The sequence below is a fragment of the Oncorhynchus kisutch genome, linkage group LG17 (genome assembly GCF_002021735.2).
Source record: "Oncorhynchus kisutch isolate 150728-3 linkage group LG17, Okis_V2, whole genome shotgun sequence".
In the NCBI taxonomy this organism is placed as follows: domain Eukaryota; kingdom Metazoa; phylum Chordata; class Actinopteri; order Salmoniformes; family Salmonidae; genus Oncorhynchus; species Oncorhynchus kisutch.
This window is the reverse complement of record NC_034190.2, coordinates 51,207,411-51,229,178: the sequence shown is the minus strand read 5'-3', so window position 1 is coordinate 51,229,178 and position 21,768 is coordinate 51,207,411. Positions and strand designations below refer to the sequence as shown.

The 21,768-nt window shown below is 41.2% G+C and overlaps 1 protein-coding gene and 1 pseudogene across 7 annotated transcripts in view; one reads left to right on the top strand and one right to left on the bottom strand.

Annotated features, from left to right (window-relative positions):
- Positions 1-2,521: 2,521 nt before the first annotated feature.
- Positions 2,522-21,768, top strand: part of LOC109907852 (DNA (cytosine-5)-methyltransferase 3B) — a 65,219-nt gene continuing 45,972 nt past the window's right edge. For 3 of the 7 annotated variants that reach the window (XM_031794023.1, XM_020506099.1, XM_031794019.1), the window contains exon 1: positions 15,159-15,283. The gene's annotated coding sequence lies outside the window, so the exon portion shown is untranslated. The other 4 variants (XM_031794022.1, XM_031794021.1, XM_031794020.1 and 1 more) reach the window with 4 other exon arrangements.
- Positions 2,700-16,706, bottom strand: LOC109906980 (COMM domain-containing protein 7-like; annotated as a pseudogene).

The window sequence follows — 21,768 nt, the reverse complement described above, 5'->3', positions numbered from 1 at the left end:
CAAAACAAAACAAAAATGAAACATAGATCGGTAGTGTCTAGAAAGCCGGTGACGTCAACCGCCGAACACCGAGAGGGACCAACTTCGACCGAAGTCGTGACAGACAATAAAAAAATTTGGGTGAAACTTGCATTTAATTACCACTCCCTGTTGCACACAAAAAGCTTCCATTCCCCCTGTCACACAGAGATTCATAGCTGATTTAAGATGAAATTGTCAACCCTGTTACTTTATTTGGCACTTAATTTAGACTTACTATAGTCATTTTTATTTAACCTCGAAATGCATTTAAAAAAAATCACGTTGAAAATATGACAGAATGATAAAATTAGGTGACATCAAATGTTGTTTTTTGACCAAAGTACACTTCTCAAAAGGCATCGTAGTGGTGGAATGACCCACCTAGCAGCCAACATGCTTGCACCAATCCCATGTAATTACAGTAAAATACTGTGAAATACAAACCCCATCCCTCCTCAATGAATTCCATTCACTCACTCAATTATTTGCTCATATCGATTACAGTAGCATTTACTTTTGTACAGTATAATGTAGGAAATTCCATGGTATTGTACTGTGTCATTACACAGTACTTGCTTTGATACTGTATTTAGATTACAGTAGATGTACTGCAATATGGAATACAGTACCTGACCACTAGTTGCTTATAAGTTACTGTCAAATGCGCTGCAACCCGTTACATTGTAGTACGATTCAGGTTAGCCCTATAGTGTAAATCTGGTATGAGTATAGTGACACTGGTATTGGAAGAAAATAGCCACATTTCTCTCAAACGACTCTGGGAAGACTGGTGTTTCCCTCTATTCCTCCAGAATGACGGTGGTTTAGCACATCAGCACCTGGCCTAAAAATGAGCTCCCAGACTAAAGTTTGATGGATGCATGGCTGCTTTCCCTTTCTTGTCATGTGAGACTGTGGAAACTTCCGGGAGCTAGTCTCAGAAATCCCAGACCTTGGCACTACGTAAGCCTAGATTTCCAGAGTCGACTCTCTCTCTCATAGAGCAAAAACATGTATTTGCATAAAAAGCATAAACTGCACACCCTTAGGGGAATGTTATATGATTTGACACACTCCCTCAGGTAACAACACAGTAAGTTGGGGGAAGTTGCTTTTTAAACATTCTGGAAATTCTTAACTAGATAACACACATTCAGACATATCCTAGGGGCAAGATGAGATCGAGAGTGATGTTGAACCACGTGGAAATGTTCAACAAATGAGCCACATACATACATCAATGAGGTATTTGATCTCTTGCATCTCTCAGGGGATACACCCAGGGGATACAACCAGCTGTGAAACTTCTCAAATACCACATTCAACGAAGTATGAAAGGTATGAGTAATCGCAGTAGGTTCTGTGAAATAACTAACCTGAACAAGCTTCTACTTCCTCTTCTGTGCTGTGCTCACCAACGGTATTCTCCGTCTCTCTCTCTCTCTCTCTCTCTCTCTCTCACACACACACACACACACACACACACACACACACACACACACACACCCACCCTGCAGGTGGGCTTTGGCGTCATTGGGCGAGACACCGTAATCTGTCTGATCTAACTGGGAAAGACATTTATTTCACAGACTAATTTCTTTATTGAGAAATTGCATATATTCCTTCTTCAGAAACCCGCGAGAGGAATCCCCTCTTTAAATCAGCCTGGCAGTCTCAATCATACAAGTAAGACAGTGTTTGCTTTCGTATGAATTATTATGGATATTACTTGACAAGGGGAATTTCCTCAATAGAATACACTGGAAATGGGAGTACACAGCTGGGTTTATGAGAAACAGGTGGATTTCTGAGAACATGAATAGGTGAAAAACTATCCACCATTCCTCCCCTTTTCAAAACTGCACCACGTATCAATATATCTCATATTTTGTTTTATAGGTATAGTCCTTCACTGTAATCATATCCAAGTTCTCTATTGAATTCATATGTAAACTGAGTATAACACTGGACTTAAGAATTGTTTAAAAGCCTAATTTGTGTTTTAGTTCTACAACAAGGAATATCAAAGGGGAACAGGCATGGTGTATGAAGGGGAATAAAGGAACATAATTATACAAGTGAGAATGAGAGAAGGGAAAATATACATTTTCATGAACTTGTCCAGTGATTATTTTGGTATTTTTTAAGGGTCGCCATTTAGAAAGTTCGCATAGAAAATAGGTGCAACAAATGCCTGCTATTGTGCGTTTCGACTGAACGGTCGTGTCGATATAAACAGTGGCCAACGTGATTTGCACTCCCGTAGATCTGAAATAATTGAATGGTGAAACTTGCATCAAGTCAACTAGAAAAGCAAGACGAAGCAATTCAGGCAACTTTGAAACTCAAGATGTCCTGCAAAAAAAAACATTGTTATAGTTGAAAAATAGATTTAGCAAGCAGTATGCATTTAGAATTAACTGTAGAGTAGAGCTTTATAGTTACGTGATGAAATCACGTGCTCCACGTACTTTCAAAAGGATTTGGCAATCATAAATCATTCGAAAAACACCGCTTCTATCTTTTGTCGCAATAAAGTTTGACAAAAGAAAAATCCACCACGTAGAATGAAAAACATGTTTTCGATTTTTAGAACATTTCTCCTATAACTGCCGTTTCCAGAGGGGTGAAGACTGAAGAGGGAGAGTATAACCCAGATTTTTGGGAGAAGGCCAAGAACTACAGAAAGTAAAGACGTGAGTAATACTAAGACCAGGCAGAAGTAAAGATATCAAACCCAACATGAATGAATGAGTAATCAAATGAATTGGTGACATCATTAAACGTGCAGAGCCATGCCTGATCATTTAAAAACTATAGGCTACCTAATATACACTCTTAAAAGGCAAGTGCTTGATTATATACATTTACGGAAACAAAGACATGGCATTTTCCCCAAGCTTGTATTTCTCCAAAAACATACCACGTATTCTGATCAACATCCTATTGGTTATTATGACAATGTAACCATCAAGCAATGCAGGCAGTGTTAGGTTCTTTTCTGTTTCAAGCTCTTATTTCGTGAAACACTTTCAAAACATTTAATGAATGTAGAATGCCCACACATGGCAGGTCATTGCTGCGGGCTCAAATGACAGTAGAAAATATTTGGGTGTACATTTGATGCGACTAGTTGGATAATTAAGGTACAGAAGCAGGATGGTGTGACAACTAGTATGCACATGCCCCTCTCTCACATTATGCTGTCAGTGGAATAGCTACCGAAACCTGTTATTAGAGCCAATTCAATAGTATCTTCTATGTCAGCGTAATAATCTTGCTGTGTAATTGTCAGAGGATATTGTTCAGAATTTCTAGCATTCATTCATCATTATGTGAATACCTACAGCAGACCAATATGACATCTGAATACTTAAATAGACTAAATGAACTGAAGCAAATCTGTGATACAAATGATTAAAGATTGCAACAACAAAAAAACAGTTACGTGTATGCCTCACGTGACTTGTAGTGACAGTGGAATTAAAGTCATTGGGTTACAATTCAAAACACACCCGCGAAGACTTTCTCACGCACACAAAATCTCTACTGCGAAAAACAACTGTGCACATTTCAAAAGACAAAACATTGAAATCGTTTAATGGTATGTGAGAATCTGGACGTTTCCTTCAGATTCTGTATGTTCTATTTTGAACCCATTGTACGTCCCAAATTGCACTCTATTCACTATATAGTGCACTACTTTGACCCCGTTCAAAAGTATTGTCCTGTAATGGGAACAGTATGCCATTTCGGGCAGACCCAATGTCAACCACTGTCGCTGGCAACTCCATTCATGTTTCCTCCTGTCCCTCAAGGACACATTCAGTACATTCTCATGTTACTGGTGATAAAGCTCAGCTGAAGCAGTCCATACTGGCTTTGGACCTCTCCATTTCATAGAGGTAGTTGTAAAACCGGGGGAGGGTCAACTCTGAAGAAAGAACAACAAAAAACAGAATAAATCTGTCAATGACACCAAGAACAATAGGCAAAGTGAACCAATGACATGTTGACTAGGAGATAGCACAGCCAGAGTAAGAGCTTCACCCATGTAGACATTTTCAAATAGTGTAGAACACTGCAATGTGCTAATTTCCTCGAAATTATGAACACGGACAGATTCTGTATATTGTGCTAGTCAGGGTTACTAGTCACATGTCCAAAATTGTAATTGGTAACCACTTTTGGATTACCCAAACTCAGTAATGTAATCTGATTACTTTCCCTCTAAGAGGCATTAGAAGAGGACAAATCAATATTACCAATTGAATGACATACACTACTGTTCAAAGGTTTGGGGTCACTTAGAAAGGTCCTTGTTTTTGAAAGAAAAGCACTTTTTTTGTCCATTAAAATAACATAAAATTGATCAGAAATAGAGTGTAGACATTGTTAATGTTGTAAATGACTATTGTAGCTGGAAACATCTACAAACTGTAGGACTACAGAGGCCCATTTTTAGCATCCATCACTCCTGTGTTCCAATGGCACATTGTGTTAGCTAATCCAAGTTTATCATTTTAAAAGGCTTATTGATCTTCTTTAGACTAATTGAGTATCTGGAGCATCAGCATTTGGGTTCGATTACAGGCTCAAAATGGCCTGTAAGGGTATTTCTTCAAGTTGGATAATCTTTGGATGATGTCGACAGCAGTCACACCATTGGAAGACATAGCTTGGACTGTAGCCTATTAAAATCCTGTTCCTGCTCTTTTCCCGCAATCCATCAAACGCATTGGTGTGTCATAGTGGCCTCTGACTTGTGGTCAGACTCGCTCAGGTGGAAAAACGTAAACCTGCGCCTTTTTTCAATGCGGATTTAAACGTCATTGAGAAAACAGAAAAGTGTCCGATTTTTGTTGTTGTTGTTGTTGTTGCAACAATCCTTTCTGAATTTAAAAGTAATTATCTAATTTGATTACAATATTTTTGCAATCTGTTACTCCCCAGCACTGGTGCTAGTAATATGGTCACGCTATGCTCATTCAAATTTAAAAAAAAGTTTTTTCAGATGCGTCAAATAAAACAAGTGTACACTTTACCGTGAAGTGCTTACTTACGAGCCCATTCCCAACTATGCAGTTAAAAAGTACAAGTAGATACAAATAAAAGAGTACGAGGCTATAAACAGGCTATAGTCTGCACATTTTTTAGGGCCTACCTCCTTCAGAGTGTTACTTTCACTATGTGTGGACATATTTATGTCAACAAATCAAAGTGGCTGAAGCCATGGGAGAAAGACAGTACTTGGCAGGCCGCAGGAATTCTGACACATGTAGGAAAACAAACCATGAAAACTAGAGGCTAAAAGGCTAGGCGAACTAAGCTTGAATTTAAAAAATTAAAAAGCAGCAGTAGTACCGTTTGTCCATCTTGAGACACTGTAGCCAGTGCTTCAAAATAGTCTGAATTAATCTAAGATAACTCAAGAAATACAGTACCAGTCAAAAGTTTGGACACCTACTCATTCAAGGGTTTTTCTCTACATTGTAGAATAATAGTGAAGACATCAAAACTATGAAATAACACATATGGAATCATGTTGTAAGCAAAAAAAAGTGTTAAACAAATCAAAATATATTTTATATGAGATTCTTCAACAGCTTTGATGACAGCTTTGCGTTTTTGCTGAGGAAATCTTAATCACGCAATTTTAAATCTAACTCAGATGTTTGGTGCAGTACTTCTCAAGTGAAAAAATGTGCATCAATATGTTTTGTCTCTCATTGAAAGACAAATACTTCATTTATGAATCCCTACTGTTGACCAATCACCAATGAAGGGACTTCAGTTTGCAGTGGGAAGCTGGAAGGAGGTGTTCTTATTCTCCATGGACTTTACAGTGTCCCAGAACTTTTTTGAGTTAGTGTTGCAGGAAGCACTGTCACCACTGATAAATCCACTATAATTGAGAATTACAATAAGAATTTTTCTACGGCTGGCCATGCTTTCCACCTGGCTACTCCTACCCCGGTCAACAGCACTGCACCCCCCACAGCAACTCGCCCAAGCCTTCCCCATTTCTCCTTCTCCCAAATCCAGTCAGCTGATGTTCTGAAAGAGCTGCAAAATCTGGACCCCTACAAATCAGCCGGGCTAGACAATCTGGACCCTTTCTTTCTAAAATGATCTGCCGAAATTGTTGCCACCCCTATTACTAGCCTGTTCAACCTCTCTTTCAACCTCTCTTTCGTGTCGTCTGAGATTCCCAAAGATTGGAAAGCAGCTGCGGTCATCCCCCTCTTCAAAGGGGGGGACACTCTTGACCCAAACTGCTACAGACCTATATCTATCCTACCCTGCCTTTCTAAGGTCTTCGAAAGCCAAGTCAACAAACATATTACCGACCATTTCGAATCTCACCATACCTTCTCTGCTATGCAATCTGGTTTCAGAGCTGGTCATGGGTACACCTCAGCCACGCTCAAGGTCCTAAACGATATCTTAACCGCCATCGATAAGAAACATTACTGTGCAGCCGTATTCATTGATCTGGCCAAGGCTTTCGACTCTGTCAATCACCACATCCTCATCTGCAGACTCGACAGCCTTGGTTTCTCAAATGATTGCCTCGCCTGGTTCACCAACTACTTCTCTGATAGAGTTCAGTGTGTCAAATCGGAGGGTCTGCTGTCCGGACCTCTGGCAGTCTCTATGGGGGTGCCACAGGGTTCAATTCTTGAACCGACTCTCTTCTCTGTATACATCAATGATGTCGCTCTTGCTGCTGGTGAGTCTCTGATCCACATCTACGCAGACGACACCATTCTGTATACTTCTGGCCCTTCTTTGGACACTGTGTTAACAACCCTCCAGGCAAGCTTCAATGCCATATAACTCTCCTTCTGTGGCCTCCAATTGCTCTTAAATACAAGTAAAACTAAATGCATGCTCTTCAACCGATCGCTGCCTGCACCTGCCCGCCTGTCCAACATCACTACTCTGGACGGCTCTGACTTAGAATACGTGGACAACTACAAATACCTAGGTGTCTGGTTAGACTGTAAACTCTCCTTCCAGACCCACATCAAACATCTCCAATCCAAAGTTAAATCTAGAATTGGCTTCCTATTTCACAACAAAGCATCCTTCACTCCTGCTGCCAAACATACCCTTGTAAAACTGACCATCCTACCAATCCTCGACTTCGGCGATGTCATTTACAAAATAGCCTCCAATACCCTACTCAACAAATTGAATGCAGTCTATCACAGTGCAATCCATTTTGTCACCAAAGCCCCATATACTACCCACCATTGCGACCTGTACGCTCTCGTTGGCTGGCCCTCGCTTCATACTCGTCATCTTCATACTCGTCACCTCCATGTCATCTACAAGACCCTGCTAGGTAAAGTCCCCCCTTATCTCAGCTCACTGGTCACCATAGCATCACCCACCTGTAGCACGCGCTCCAGCAGGTATATCTCTCTGGTCACCCCCAAAACCAATTCTTTCTTTGGCCGCCTCTCCTTCTAGTTCTCTGCTGCCAATGACTGGAACGAACTACAAAAATCTCTGAAACTGGACACACTTATCTCCCTCACTAGCTTTAAGCACCAACTGTCAGAGCAGCTCACAGATTACTGCACCTGTATATAGCCCACCTATAATTTAGCCCAAACAACTACGTCTTTCCCTACTGTATTTATTTTATTTATTTATTTTGCTCCTTTGCACCCCATTATTTTTATTTCTACTTTGCACATTCTTCCACTGCAAATCTACCATTCCAGTGTTTTACTTGCTATATTGTATTTAATTTGCCACCATGGCCTTTTTTTCCCTTATCTCACCTCATTTGCTCACATCGTATATAGATTTGTTTATACTGTATTGTTGAGTGTATGTTTGTTTTACTCCATGTGTAACTCTGTGTCGTTGTATGTGTCGAACTGCTTTGCTTTATCTTGGCCAGGTCGCAATTGTAAATGAGAACTTGTTCTCAACTTGCCTACCTGGTTAAATAAAGGTGAACTAAATAAATAAATAAATCATCATGTTTGGAGGAAAAAGAGGGAGGCTTGCTAGCTGAAGAACACCGTTTCAACCGTGAAGCACGGGGGTGGCAGCATCATGTTGTGGGGGTGCTTTGCTGCATGAGGGACTGGTGCACTTCACAAAATAGATTGGATCATGAGGACGGAAAATTTTGTGGATATATTGAAGCAACATCTCAAGACATCAGTCAGGAAATTAAAACTTCCAAATGGACAATGACCGCAAGCATACTTCCAAAGTTGTGGCAAAATGGCCTAAGGACAACAAAGTCAAGGTATTGGAGTGGCCATCACAAAGCCCTGACCTCAATCCTATAGAAAATGTGTGGGTAAAACTGAAAAAGCGTGTGCGCACAAGGAGGCCTACAAACCTGACTCAGTTACACCAGCTCTGATTCAAAAAATAATAATTCACCCAACTTATAGTGGGAAGCTTGTGGAAGGCTACCCAAAACGTTTGACCCAAGTTAAACAATTTAAAGGCAATGCTACCAAATACTAATTGAGTGTATGTAAATGTCTGATGCACTGGGAATGTGATGAAAGAAATAAAAGCTCAAATAAATCATTCTCTCTACTATTATTCTGACATTTCACATTCTTAAAATAAAGTGGCGATCCTAACTGACCTAAAACAGGGAATTTTTACTTGTCGGGAAATGTCAGGAATTGTGAAAAACTCAGATTTAAATTATTTGGCTAAGGTGTATCTAAACTTCCAACTTCAACTGTAAATACATTCATTTTTTCTTACCCAAATGGGCGGCGGTTCGGGGTAAAGTATTAGGATTACTGTGAGCATAGTTACAAGAGAGAGTGTCTCTCTTTCTTTTCCCCCTCCCTCTTTTGATAAACGGTCATATCATCTTTAGTCCACTAGGGACCTATTTTCATCGTATTAAGTTTATAATCAATAACCTATACCGTGTGTGTGTATCCTATTTTATCATTTAGTTAGTTAGTAAATAAACAATTAAATCAATTTGTGTGGTACGGAATGATCAGTAAAGCTTGGGTTTGTGCAGATACAAGGAGTATGCAACGTTCAGAATTATGAGACCGATATGAGGTAATGATTAATAAATGACTTATCGATATATAATCTAGAGTTTAATTAGGGAGAACTCGTTAAACAACTTCTTCCGCGGTGCCCCAAATCCTAATGAGTTAATTGTTACATGACTCCTTTAAATCACGTAACAATTAAACATAGTTGATTCGATGAATTTATTTCAATTGACTGATTTCCTTATATGAACTGTAACTAAAAATATTTGAAATTGTTGCATATTGAATTCATATTTTTGTTCAGTATTATAAATGAGTGAAACACACATCTACATTATACGATAAGGTGGGGAGGATCACAAAAGAGTGGACCATTCGCAAGGGAACTTCTATCCTAAGGTTATTTGTCTTACCACCAAACTTCCACTCCATGTCAACCAGCTGGTTGACCATAAGAGTCTGCCCTACAGCCAGCCTGGACAACACAGGGTAGTGGCTGCTCCACTGAAAATAATTATTCAATCAATTACATTTTTTCTCAATTCAATATCCAACATGGAGGATAGGATATTAAATGGTGTAACATACCTGTTGTGAAAAATGGGCTGCCTTGGCATCATTGAATCCTATCAATTAAAAGTTATGGACAAAGTACATGTTGTAATATGGACTGTGGAGACTGGAGTATTTGCAGCTTTGATAGTGTACATGGGGTTTATTACATATATATTACAACATACCTAAAGCCAGAAGGTCCTCTTAGACTTGGTCTGCCGTCAGATTTTTCTTCAGGGCACCTAAAAAAAAAAATATTCCAATCTTGGTTTTGAGTTCAAATAAATGACAACATGTACTTTGTCCATTTTAGGTTGCTGTAACCACATAATTAAATCGAACACATTTTACAGTGCATTCGGGAAGTCTTCATACCCCTTGACTTTTTCTTATGTTTACAGCCTATTTCAAAAATGTATTGAATGGCATTTCCCCTCAATCTTCACACAATACCCCATAATGACAAAGTAAAAACAGGTTTTCAGAGATATTTAGACGTTTATAAAAAATGTTTTGTTGAAATATCACATTTAGTATTCAGACCCTTTACTCAATACTTTGTTGAAGCACCTTTGGCCACGTTTACAGCCTCGATGCTACAAGCTTGGCACGCCTGTATTTGGGGAGTTTCTTCCATTCTTCTCTGCAGATCCCCTCAAGCCCTCTCAGGTTGGTTGGGAGCGTCGCTGCACAGCTATTTTCAGGTCTCTCCAAAGATGTTCGATCAGGTTCATGTCCAGGCTCTGGCTGTGCCACTCTAGGACATTCAGAGAATTGTCGCAATACCATTCCTGCGTTGTCTTGGCTGTGTGCTTAGGGTCGTTGTCCTGTTGGAAGGTGAACCTTAGCCCCAGTCTGAGGTCCTGAGCTCTCTGGAGCAGGTTTTCATCAAGGATCTCTCTATACTTTTCTATGTTTATCTTTCCCCTCAATCCTGACTAGCCTCCCAGTCCCTGCTGCTAAAAAACATCCCCACAGCATGATGCTGCCCCCACCATGCTTCACCGTAGGGATTGTGCCAGGTTTCCTCCAGACGTGACGCATGGCATTCAGGCCAAAGAGTTCAATCTTGGTTTCATTAGACCAGAGAATTTTGTTTCTCATGGTCTGAGAGTGCTTTAGGTGCCTTTTGGCAAAATCCAAGCTGGCTGTCATGTGCATTTTACTGAGGAGTGGCTTCTGTCTAGCCACTCCACCATAAAAGCCTGATTGGTAGAGTGCAGCAGAGATTGTTGCCTTTCTGGAAGGTTCTCCCATCTCCACAGAGGAGCTCTGTCAGATGACCATCGGGTTCTTGGTCACCTCCCTGACCAAGGCCCTTCTCCCCCCATTGCTCAGTTTGGCCAGGCGGGCAGCTGTAGGAAGAGTCTTGGTGGTTCCAAACTGCTTCCATTTAAGAATGATGGAGGCCACTGTGTTCTTGGGGACCTTCAATGCTGCAGAAATGTGTTGGTACCCTTCCCCAGATCTGTGCCTCGACACAATCCTGATTCTGAGCTCTACGGACAATTCCTTCGACCTCATGGCTTGGTTTTTTTTTAACCATGGGACCTTAGATAGACAAGTGTGTGCCTTTCCAAATCATGTCCAATCAATTGAATTTAATACAGGTGGACTCCAATTAAGTTGTAGAAACATCTCAAGGCTGATCAATGGAAACAGGATGAACCTGAGCTCAATTTAGAGTCTCATAGCAAAGGCTCTTAATACTTATGTAAATAAGTTATTTCAGTTTTTTTATTTCATTAAAATTTGCAAAACTTTCTAAAAGTGATATACTAATTGATATACTAATATACTAAGATATGTGCTGGACTCTTTACCATATTTTGGTTTAGGTGTATTTCACGTTGTATACACAAGTTATTTCTAAATATTTTTATTTGTGAGTGCTGTCTGTCAGTCTCACCATAGGGAAGCAGCATGAAACTCTTCATACGGTTTCTCAGAGGGCCTGCACTCATCCCATTCTCCTCTGCAAACTCACTCAGCTGCTGCAAGAGCCTAGTTGTCTGCAAATACACACTACAATGAATGAAGGACACACAGTCAAGTGGCAGTCTGTTCACACATCCAGCACACAATTAAGGATAAGATAATATATGTCTGTCCTCATGAGTTTGTTTACCTCTTTTGGCTCCAACAGGAAATTGAAAACAATCTCAGTCAGACTTGTAAATTGCTGCAGAGAAACAGTTTAAGAATACAGAGTTTATTGGTCTATTCAGTACATTGATTCATAGTTGCCATAGATCTACTTTGTTGTTAGCTAAGATGGGCCAGACCTCATATGAATCATGTGACCGTACCTAGTCATGTGACCTGGGACGTGTATGGCCTAACTACACACATTTCGAAACATTGCATCATACTAAAAGCAGCATGTTTCGAAATCAGTTAGGCTTTATGTCAATTCGTAAGCACAAGCAAGCATGCAGCTAATATTTGCAGGGGTGTATTCATTGCGTCCACTGTTTAAGAACCACACGGAAGCAAAGAGAAAAACGAGAGCTTCTATTGGACAAATGTAGGTAGGTCCCGCCCCGTTTCGTTCCGTTTAAGAAACGTTTTGCCACAGAATCGGACGAATGAATATACCCCTGCAGTGTTTACAGTTAACTTTTGCTCACTGTACTGAGTTCATGCTCAAAACGACCATTTCACGTTATCGAATGCTCACCTGCTCGTTGAATTTGTTAATGTTCAGAAAGTCATTGCTCACAGAATCTGGTAAAGTATCTTTAGTAAATTGAAGTTGCACAATTGTTGCTGTCAGCTAGTGCACTGATCAGCAAATTCAAAGTTCGTTTTCTTGCTATTCAACTCAGCACGTTCCATACTTGTTTCTTCTATTGTATTATGGAGGTCGTTAGAAGTGCATGCCGCCACCTACTAGATGGGGTTTAAACTGATCATAATAGCGGAAGGGGGAAAAACATACTCATAATATTCCAAAAGTAAACCAAATACAGGATATATATATATATATATTTAAAAAAATATATATATTTTGCTCCTTAAGTCGGATTCAGATGTTCCATCAGATCCCTACACAGGCTCAGGAGCCTGATAGGGGGTACATCTTCATTCAGTATTCTCTACAAAGTTTTAGCCATGAAGTCTGGTTTGCCCAATGTGTATATAAATCCTGGTTTACTAATGCTATGTATTGGCCATTGAGAGGCATTGCCTCAATGAAAGCTTTGCACACTTTTGGCATTCTCTCAATCAGCTTCATGATGAATGCTTTTCCAACATATGCTGAGCACTTGTTGGCTGCTTTTCCTTCACTCTGCGGTCCAACTCATCCCAAACCACCTCTATTGAGTTGAGGTCGGGTGATTGTGGATGCCAGGTCATCTGATGCAGCACTCCATCACTATCCTTGGTCAAATAGCACATACACAGCCTGGAGGTGTGTTTTGGGTCATTGTTCTGTTGAAAAACAAATTATAGTCCCACTAAGCACAAAGCAGATGGGATGGTGTATTGCTGCAGAATGGTGTGGTAGCAATGCTGGTTAAGTGTGCCTTGAATTCTAAATAAATCACAGACAGTGTAAAGAGCAAAGCACCTCCTCCTCCATGCTTCACGGGGGGAAATGCACATGCAGAGATCATCCGTTCACCTACTCTGCGTCTCACAAAGACACGGCGGTTGGAACCAAAATTCTAAAATTTGGACTCATCAGACCAAAGGATAGATTTCCACCGGTCTAATGTCCATTGCTCGTGTTTCTTGGCCCAAGCAAGTCGCTTCTTCTTATTGGTGTCCTTTGGTAGTGGTTTCTTTGCAGCAATTCAACCATGAAGGCCCAATTCACACAGCCTCCTCTGAACAGTTGATGTTGAGATATGTCTGTTCCTTGAACTCTGAAGCATTTCTTTGGGTGCAGTTAACTCTAATGAACGTATCCTCTGCAGCAGAGGTAACTCTGGGTCTTCCTTTCCTGCGGCTGCCCTCATGAGAGCCAATTTAATCACAGCGCTTGATGGTTTTTGTGACTGCACTTCAAGAAACTTTGCACTTGACTGACCATGTCTTAAAGTAATGATGGACTGTCATTTCTCTTTGCTTATTTGAGCTGTTCTTGCCATAATATGGACATGGTCTTTTACCAAATAGGGCTGTCTTCTGTATACCACCCCTACGTTGTCACAACACAACAGATTTGCTCAAACTCATGAAGAAGGAAAGAAATTCCACAAATAATAATTTTGTACTCATTCATTATTATCCTGGACAAAAGTATTCATTTGTATTTTCACAAAACTATATTTTCTCATATCCTTTGTTTGAGCATAATTCCTTTTGGAGTTACCAATGAGGAGTTCATCAGCACAAGAGCAGGGAATACACGATAAGTGGAGGGACTCCCTTCCACTGGATTTGGAAACTCAAGAAGAAGGGATCTAATTCTGCACTAAACAGGACTCGAAACACCATACTAGTGTTTTCAATATTTTCCGTGTTAGTGCTCCCAGCCTCTTGCAAGGTGTTCCACAACTATTGATTAAGTGGTGTTTCAGTACACCTTCAATCGGTCTCATAACCCCTTACAACCCACGTGTTTCAAAACTCCAGCAAAGTTAGTTTTGTCTCCTTAACATTGGTGGCAGTTCAGTTGCCACTAGTTTTAGTGTTACAAAACACTTCATTATGACAGGGCAGAAGCAAGTAAAACAAATAAAAGTGTGTCAAAATTATAAAGGATTGTTTATGCTGAAACACTCATATTAAACACCAATGGTATTCACAAGGTTGATAGGTTATATTTAGGATAACGTTTCACAGCTTTGTCATTCTATTTTTTATCTTCTTATTATTTTACAAGTGATAAGGCCACACAGGGGGCCAGCGATAACTACAGACACCTGTGACAGTCTGAAGTATCCAAAAAGGCCACATGTCTTGTGATAAATTACATGTGCTTTGTTCATCTTACCTGCAAACCAAACTTGAATTCATGAACAAAGCACATTACATAGGCTACAATACAAAACATAGGAACATGTAAGACAAATGTGCGATAGAATTTAGATGGGCACAGTTATGATGATGCATTTGTTGTTATACCAATGGATTTAATAAGACTTCAGTAAATGAATAGAATGGGCAATCCTTTTTCAGTGACAACCTCAAATGTTTGGATATATTGTTATTGTGGACATTCGGTTACACGTACACGCACTCTCCTAACAAGGACCAGTGGGGTACTTACTAACTAGACCATGGGCAGAGCAGTTTATAAATGGTGTATAATGCAACGTAGGTCTATTAAGGGTTAACACTGGAAAAGGTAAATATATTTTTCATTCAGCTACAGCGTGATTCGAGACCCGGGAAAAGTTACGCCTGAATACTGTTGCAAAAAAAAGGAGAAAAAAGATTGCAGCAGGCAAGCTTGAGGAGTAAAGAACTAGGCTCAAATATTCTCCCCCAGTGTAAAAAAGAAGAAGAAGGCGTGTGTAGGTTGAAATAGGTAGAGTGTGGGCCAAGCAGTGAGAGAGGACCAATCAATTTCAACTGTTCTCCCTCTTTCATTCCGAATGACAACCTCTGCAACAGGTAATTTTTTGTTGTACCGTTGCCCTTCTCGTGATAAGTGTAGTAGCTGTGCTCTCTGCAAAACAGCACTCAGGAGATCAATTTACGCCACAGCAGCATGCTGCTTGAGACCGTAAGAATTCCTGCATGAGGTTTGACCACTTTCTTACTTTTACAGTCATTTGTTCGATTGGGAGTCATTAATTCCCACCTTTTTTTGCTTAAAGACATGCCACACTTCGATGTAATTGATGCAACAAGGTTGCGCGGATGTATGATTATGAAAGTTTGAGACAAGGAAGGGAAAATATCCAACATATCCTCAAACATGGCAAATATAGGGCTATTTACTGTGAAATTTACTATTTACTGTGAACTGTATTGTGTTCTGTATCGGAATGTTTAATATTGCAGTTTAAATTCACCGAGTTGATCTGGGTCGCGCAGTTAGTAGCCTGTACAGTTGGCAACAGACGTTGCGAGTGGAATCTAGTTTGTGATTTTCAAGAAGACGGTGATTCATTTTTTTTTGCGTGTCTTTGGACGTTTATCTAAACGTTGGTTCAACTTGAACTCGACTACCGAAGTGTTACATTGCTATTGTGGCATTGGCACAATTTCCTCAAAATAATTTCAAGTTCGATTGCGACGTTTTTCATACAAGCCAAGCGCATGTTTCCTAACGCCATGTCGTGCCAGAGAGAGAGAGAGACATAGTTTTTTAAATGGTTTATTTGGAATAGTTGTTTTCTATAAGAATATGTGCCTTCATAATCATTGTATGTACTGGGCCTAATGGGCCTACATTGTAATGCGGAAACTTCATATAATAGGTCTATAACCCTAGCCTAGTTGTTTGAGTGTTACAGAATTCGTAAACTGTTGTGCACCTGCGTGGATTTTTATATCAAGTTTGCAGAGTCTTTGAAGTTGGGTCTTTATTCTCTGAGAGTTCACACGCATCAGCGCGAAAGTAATAGGATAATTGGCGTATTTGACTGTAGCCGACACCGCACCGTGTGAACCCGCTTGGGCCTGCTCAAGGCATGCCCGCCGTAGTGGGATTTCCAAAGATACATTTTTATTAACCACACATACACGGATACCGTTTCTAATTAAGAACAAAAACTCGTTGCTTTGGCTTGGTTGTTCATCTCTCGAGAACTATACTTTGTGCTTAGTGGCGAGGGATGGCGTGAACCATCTTCGGACCCCTCATATACGTGCTGCAGGCACACGTGTGAACACACTCATTTTAAAACACCCAAATGTTTAATTTTTTTCTGCCCCAGTTTGAACTATTTGGAGGTTACAAATATAACAAATACTGTAGGCCTACAGTTTCTTGCACACAGAATTTATGAATAGTACATTTAAAGGTAGGCTGCAGAATTGTAATGGCTGTTAGCGGTGACACCCCCTGTGGGTAAAAAAAAACCTTTCATGTTGTAGCCCTAATCTCTGACATTCAGGCTGCCTAAAGAACTTTGATGTGGACCCTTATTGTCCCCCCACCCTCCCCCCACCCTCCCCTCCCCTCCCCCCACCTCCTACCTTCACCCTCTCAGTCGCCATGGCTTTTGCCAGTGTTAACTTCACAATGTGGCTTTGCATTTCAATGTGTTTCTTAAGAAGCAGTAAAAACAAGAGGTTTGAAAGCTTGTTGAAAATGTATTTATTTAGAGACTAATCTTGAGTCATTTAGAGAGGATCATTAAGACTTTCCTTGGCTGTGTGTGTGTGTGTGTGTGTGTGTGTGTGTGTGTGTGTGTGTGTGTGTGTGTGTGTGTGTGTGTGTGTGTGTGTGTGAGAGAGAGAGAGAGAGATAGAGCGAGTGCGTGTGTGTGTGAGTGTGTGTCCTCGAGTGTGTGTGTCCCATAGTTTGCAGGATGCACCTGTGGCCCTGGCTGTTTCTGGTCTTGGGTATGGGCTTCTTCTTTTAATGCCTGGAATATTCATGCAAATGGAGATGTAGGTGTTGCATCGTAAGCTGTATGTGATCTTTCACTTCTTCTTTGGTTTATGGGGTGCTGCAGGGCTGACTTTTGAGCCCCTCCCGTTGATAATAACATTCAGCCAGTGGCTGAAATTATCTCTCTGAAATGATCTCTCAAACAAAACGACAGCAGTGCCCCAACACACGATTTCAATTTGGTAACCGCCTGATCACTAGGCACCAACCAGGCTTATCTGACCTCGCTCATTGCCCTCCAGCGGGGTCAAATCACTATCCTGCGAGACAAATTCCTCTCTCTCTCTGCAGAGGCATGTTTGACAATACTGTTGACCTGTTAGGTCCTTCCCGGCCTCTGTGTGTGTTTACTCCCGGGGAAGTGTATGGACATGTCTGGTCTGCTCCCGGGCCTCATTATGAGCCCATTGTGCTGCTATCCAGTGATGTAGTGGTGAACAAAAAGGTGGGTACGCTGTCAACTTCAGTCAGGGGGCTAACGAGATAAGACGGAACAACCACCGATATCAACGTTTTTTGTAAACTGTTATTTGCATATTGATTGCATTTTAATGTAGGCCTATAGTAGTGTTTTTTTTTACATTAAATGATTTTAGAGCTTTTTAATGGAAATTCCAAAGCTAAAAATAGTGAACATTCAATTGCCAAAACATAGAAAATATTGCATTGTCTCTGTCAGGTCATTGGGTAGACATCCGTAGAAAAATGTGTATATTGTTGTGTATATTACTTGAAATAAATCAAATTAGGCCCTAATCTATGGATTTCACGACTGGGCAGGGGTACAGCCATGGGAGGGGGTGGAGGGCCAGGGGGAGCCAGGCCCAGTCAATCAGAATGAGTTTTACCCCACAAAAGGGCTTTATTACAGACAGAAATACTCCTCAGTTTCTTCAGCTGTCCGGGTGGCTGGTCTCAGATGATCCAGCAGGTGAAGAAGCCAGATGTGGAGGTCCTGGGCTGGCGTGGTTACACGTGGTCTGCGGTTGTGAGGCCAGTTTGACGTACCTCCAAATTCTCAAAAATGATGTTGGAGGCAGCTTATGGTAGAGAAAGGAACATAAAATGATCTGGCAACAGCTCTGGTGGACATTCCTGCAGTAAGCATGCCAATTCCATGCTCTCTCAAAACTTGAGACATGTGTGGCATTGTGTTGTGTGACAAAACTGCACATTTTAGAGTGGCCTTTCATTGTCCCTAGCACAAGGTGAACCTGTGTAATGTTTAATCAGCATCTTGGTATGCCACACCTGTCTGGTGGATCATTTTGGCAAAGGAGAAATGCACATAAACAGGGATGTAAACAAATTTGTGCACAACCTTTGGGCACGGACCTCAAGTTTTGGAACCTCTGTACTGTCCTCTCTGCTTGCTTCCTATCTCTCTGTGTCTCCTCTGCCTCCTCCTGCATGCATTGCAGCCTTTCTCAAGCTCACCACTGTCTGTGTCACTAGTACTCTCTGTAAAGCAACGTTAGAATGAGAACTAGCCTATTTTTTGCTCCTGCTGAGGTCAGGATCTGTTTAAAGTAGAACTGAAATGCTCAATTCAACCAACAACATTATTTTACATGTCAGTGTTAGGTAACCTTGTTGAACCATAGATTTACATGCCAATGTTAGGTAACCTTGTTATGAAAATGTATACTATTTGAAACAACGTCATGGGAATGGTAGTGTACGCGCTTTACTCATGACTTTTTGATCAAGAAGTGAATCAAATCTAACCTTAAACAATCAACTTGAGATGGAAAAACTATAAAATACTCACAACCATGTTAACAAACCTGTATAGTCCGGTGCATACGTTTTTGAGCACATTGGTCAGAGGCATCATGTAAGGGGTGCGTACTGGCGGCAGAGAAGTCAGGTGCAGGAGAGCAAAGAACAGTGTTACAACGGCACAGTTTAATAATAAAAATCACCGTAAACAAAACAATCACTACAATGGGTACAAAACCCCATCGCACACCAGACATAATGTGCACAAGCACATACAATAAACATATTCCGGACAAGGACATGGGGGGAACAGAGGGTTAAATACACACTATGTAATGATGGTATTGAAACCAGGTGTGTGGGAAGACAAGACAAAACAAATGGAAAATGAAAAGTGGATGAATGATGGCTAGAAGACCGGCAACGCCGAACGCCGCCCGAACAAAGAGAGGAACCAACTTCGGCGGAAGTCGTGACACATCAGATCTACTGTTACCCGACATTAGTAAACTAGCTAAATGCATGATGTCCAACAATAAGAAAGCAGCTAGCTAGCATCAAATAAGTGTCTATAGTCCAGTCAAAACCCACTTGCACATGTTTTTGTGTTCATTCAGCAAGCAAGGTCTAGCTGTGTTAAACATTACAATAGTTTTGACATGGGCATCATACTGTGTTAGCCAGCAAGCTAGCTAACACAAAACAAGATTAGTAAGCTAGCTAACTACATGGTCATGCACCTGATAATAAAGACACTTTTGAAGGGAGATCGTGTACACAATGCAGGAAATATTATTCATATATATGGCTTGTATAGAGGTCTTCAGATGTGCCAAATCTAGTAGAGGCTAGCTAGCTAGCTAGCTGAGATAGAAAGAGCTGGCTAGAAAAATGAGTATTCAAGCTGGCAAGTTGGCTAACTAGCAAGCTGTTCTGCTAACTTCACAAGCTAACGTTAGCAAAATATCCATCAATGATAACTGAGCTTGCCATTGTTTTGGACTAGCTGGCTATGGTAGACCACCTGGCACAGTATAATTTTCTATTTGTCATTCATGCCATGTTACCTGGCTAGTCTCTAGCAGGATAGCCTTCTAAAAAGGCACTTGTTTTCCGATTTTCTTTTTATTGTTGTCTGGTCTGCCTTTCAGCTGAACCATTCAAGTGATGTCATTGATGACACATTATCAAGATGGCGGTAGTAGTCAGTAGTCAGATGAGGCCATTTTCAAATGTTTTAACATAAATATGTCACGTTGGCATAAATGGTCGGGAGACAGGCGCAGGAATGCGTAATAGGATTTTTTATTTACCCAAATTACAGCGTGCCATGTTTAGGCACGGGGACGAAGACCAAACAAACAATTATACAAAACACAGAGTAGAAACCCAAACAAACGTGCGAGGAGTACCTCGAATAAATACACAATCGAAACAATGATACCACACGGAACGAGACCCGTAATCATCTGCACAATCCACGTGGCACGAAAGCCAAAACAACACAGCACAGGTACTCACACGACCAACGGACATTGTAACAATAATCGACAGGACAATGGTGAACAAAGGGCACACTTATACAATTACTAATGAATGGGAATAGGGACCAGGTGTGCATAATGACAGTTCCGGAGGGATCCGTGACAAAATATGAGTTTTTCAGCAGTTTTAAGAGTAGGAACATCATCACATTTGGTTATCAAAAATCTTTCAGTTCATCTTTAACATTAGCTTCTTACTTAATCCTAACACCAGAGCCCTTTAACATTACTGGAATATGAATAGAAGTCTCTGGCCTCCCGGGTGGAGCAGTGGTTAAGGGCGCTGTACTGCAGCGCCAACTGTGCCACCAGAGACCCTGGGTTCGCGCCCATGCTCTGCCTTAACCGGCCGCGACCGGGAGGTCCGTGGTGCGATGCACAATTGGCGTCGCCCGGGTTAGGGGGGGTTTGGCCGGTAGGGAAATCCTTGTCTTATCGCGCACCAGCGACTCCTGTGGCGGGCCGGGCGCAGTGCGCGCCAACCAAGGTTGCCAGGTGCACGGTGTTTCCTCCGACACATTGGTGCGGCTGGCTTCTGGGTTGGATGGCGCTGTGTTAAGAAGCAGTGCAGCTTGGTTGGGTTGTGTATCGGAGGACGCATGACTTTCAACCTTCGTCTCTCCCGAGCCCGTACGGGTGTTGTAGCGATGAGACAAGATAGTAGCTACCATGAAAAAGGGGTAAAGAAAAGAAAAAAGAAGTCTCTGCTGGCAGCTAGTCACCTGACTACGCGACTATTTACCAGTTGTGCACTCATTTTCTGGGAGATGGGGAGATTTCCCGGGGAGATGTCTGGAGACACAGTCTGATTCACGGACACCTTATGTCCATTAGCCTAGTCTGCCGGCACTGTTGGTCTGCTGAGCCCAGCTCCGAGCTGGTGTAGTTTGTTTTTGCAGGTGCTGCGACTCGCGAGAGGGCTGTTTGAAAGAGTGGGGAATGTGCTACTAACAAGGCAAATCCGAGGGGCGCACACAAACATAACAAACAAACAACTACTCATGATTCCACTCGTTCGCAAAGAGGCAGGCGCGATTACATCTCAAGAAGATCGACAATATAAGCGTTTTGAGCTTTGATCAACACTGGGAACGTAATAATATGTGGGTAAATGCTCATTAACAAAATAAAAAGGTGAATAAACGCTGTTTCAGAAATAAAAAGATGCGAAATCTTGTTTACGTGAGTTTATCCTCCACTAAATCCCTGCCTGTATCCCCAACCCTGGCCTTGAACTTCAGGAAGAAGAACACTTTATGTTGAGGAACTATATTGTTGATGTCGTTTCTTGAGCTGTTGCTACTAATTTTGTTCCCACCAAATCCAAATGATTTCTGATAAATGTATTTTTACGTGTGAATTAGCTTTCAGAGCCTATTTTGGTGGGGATCTTCTCTGG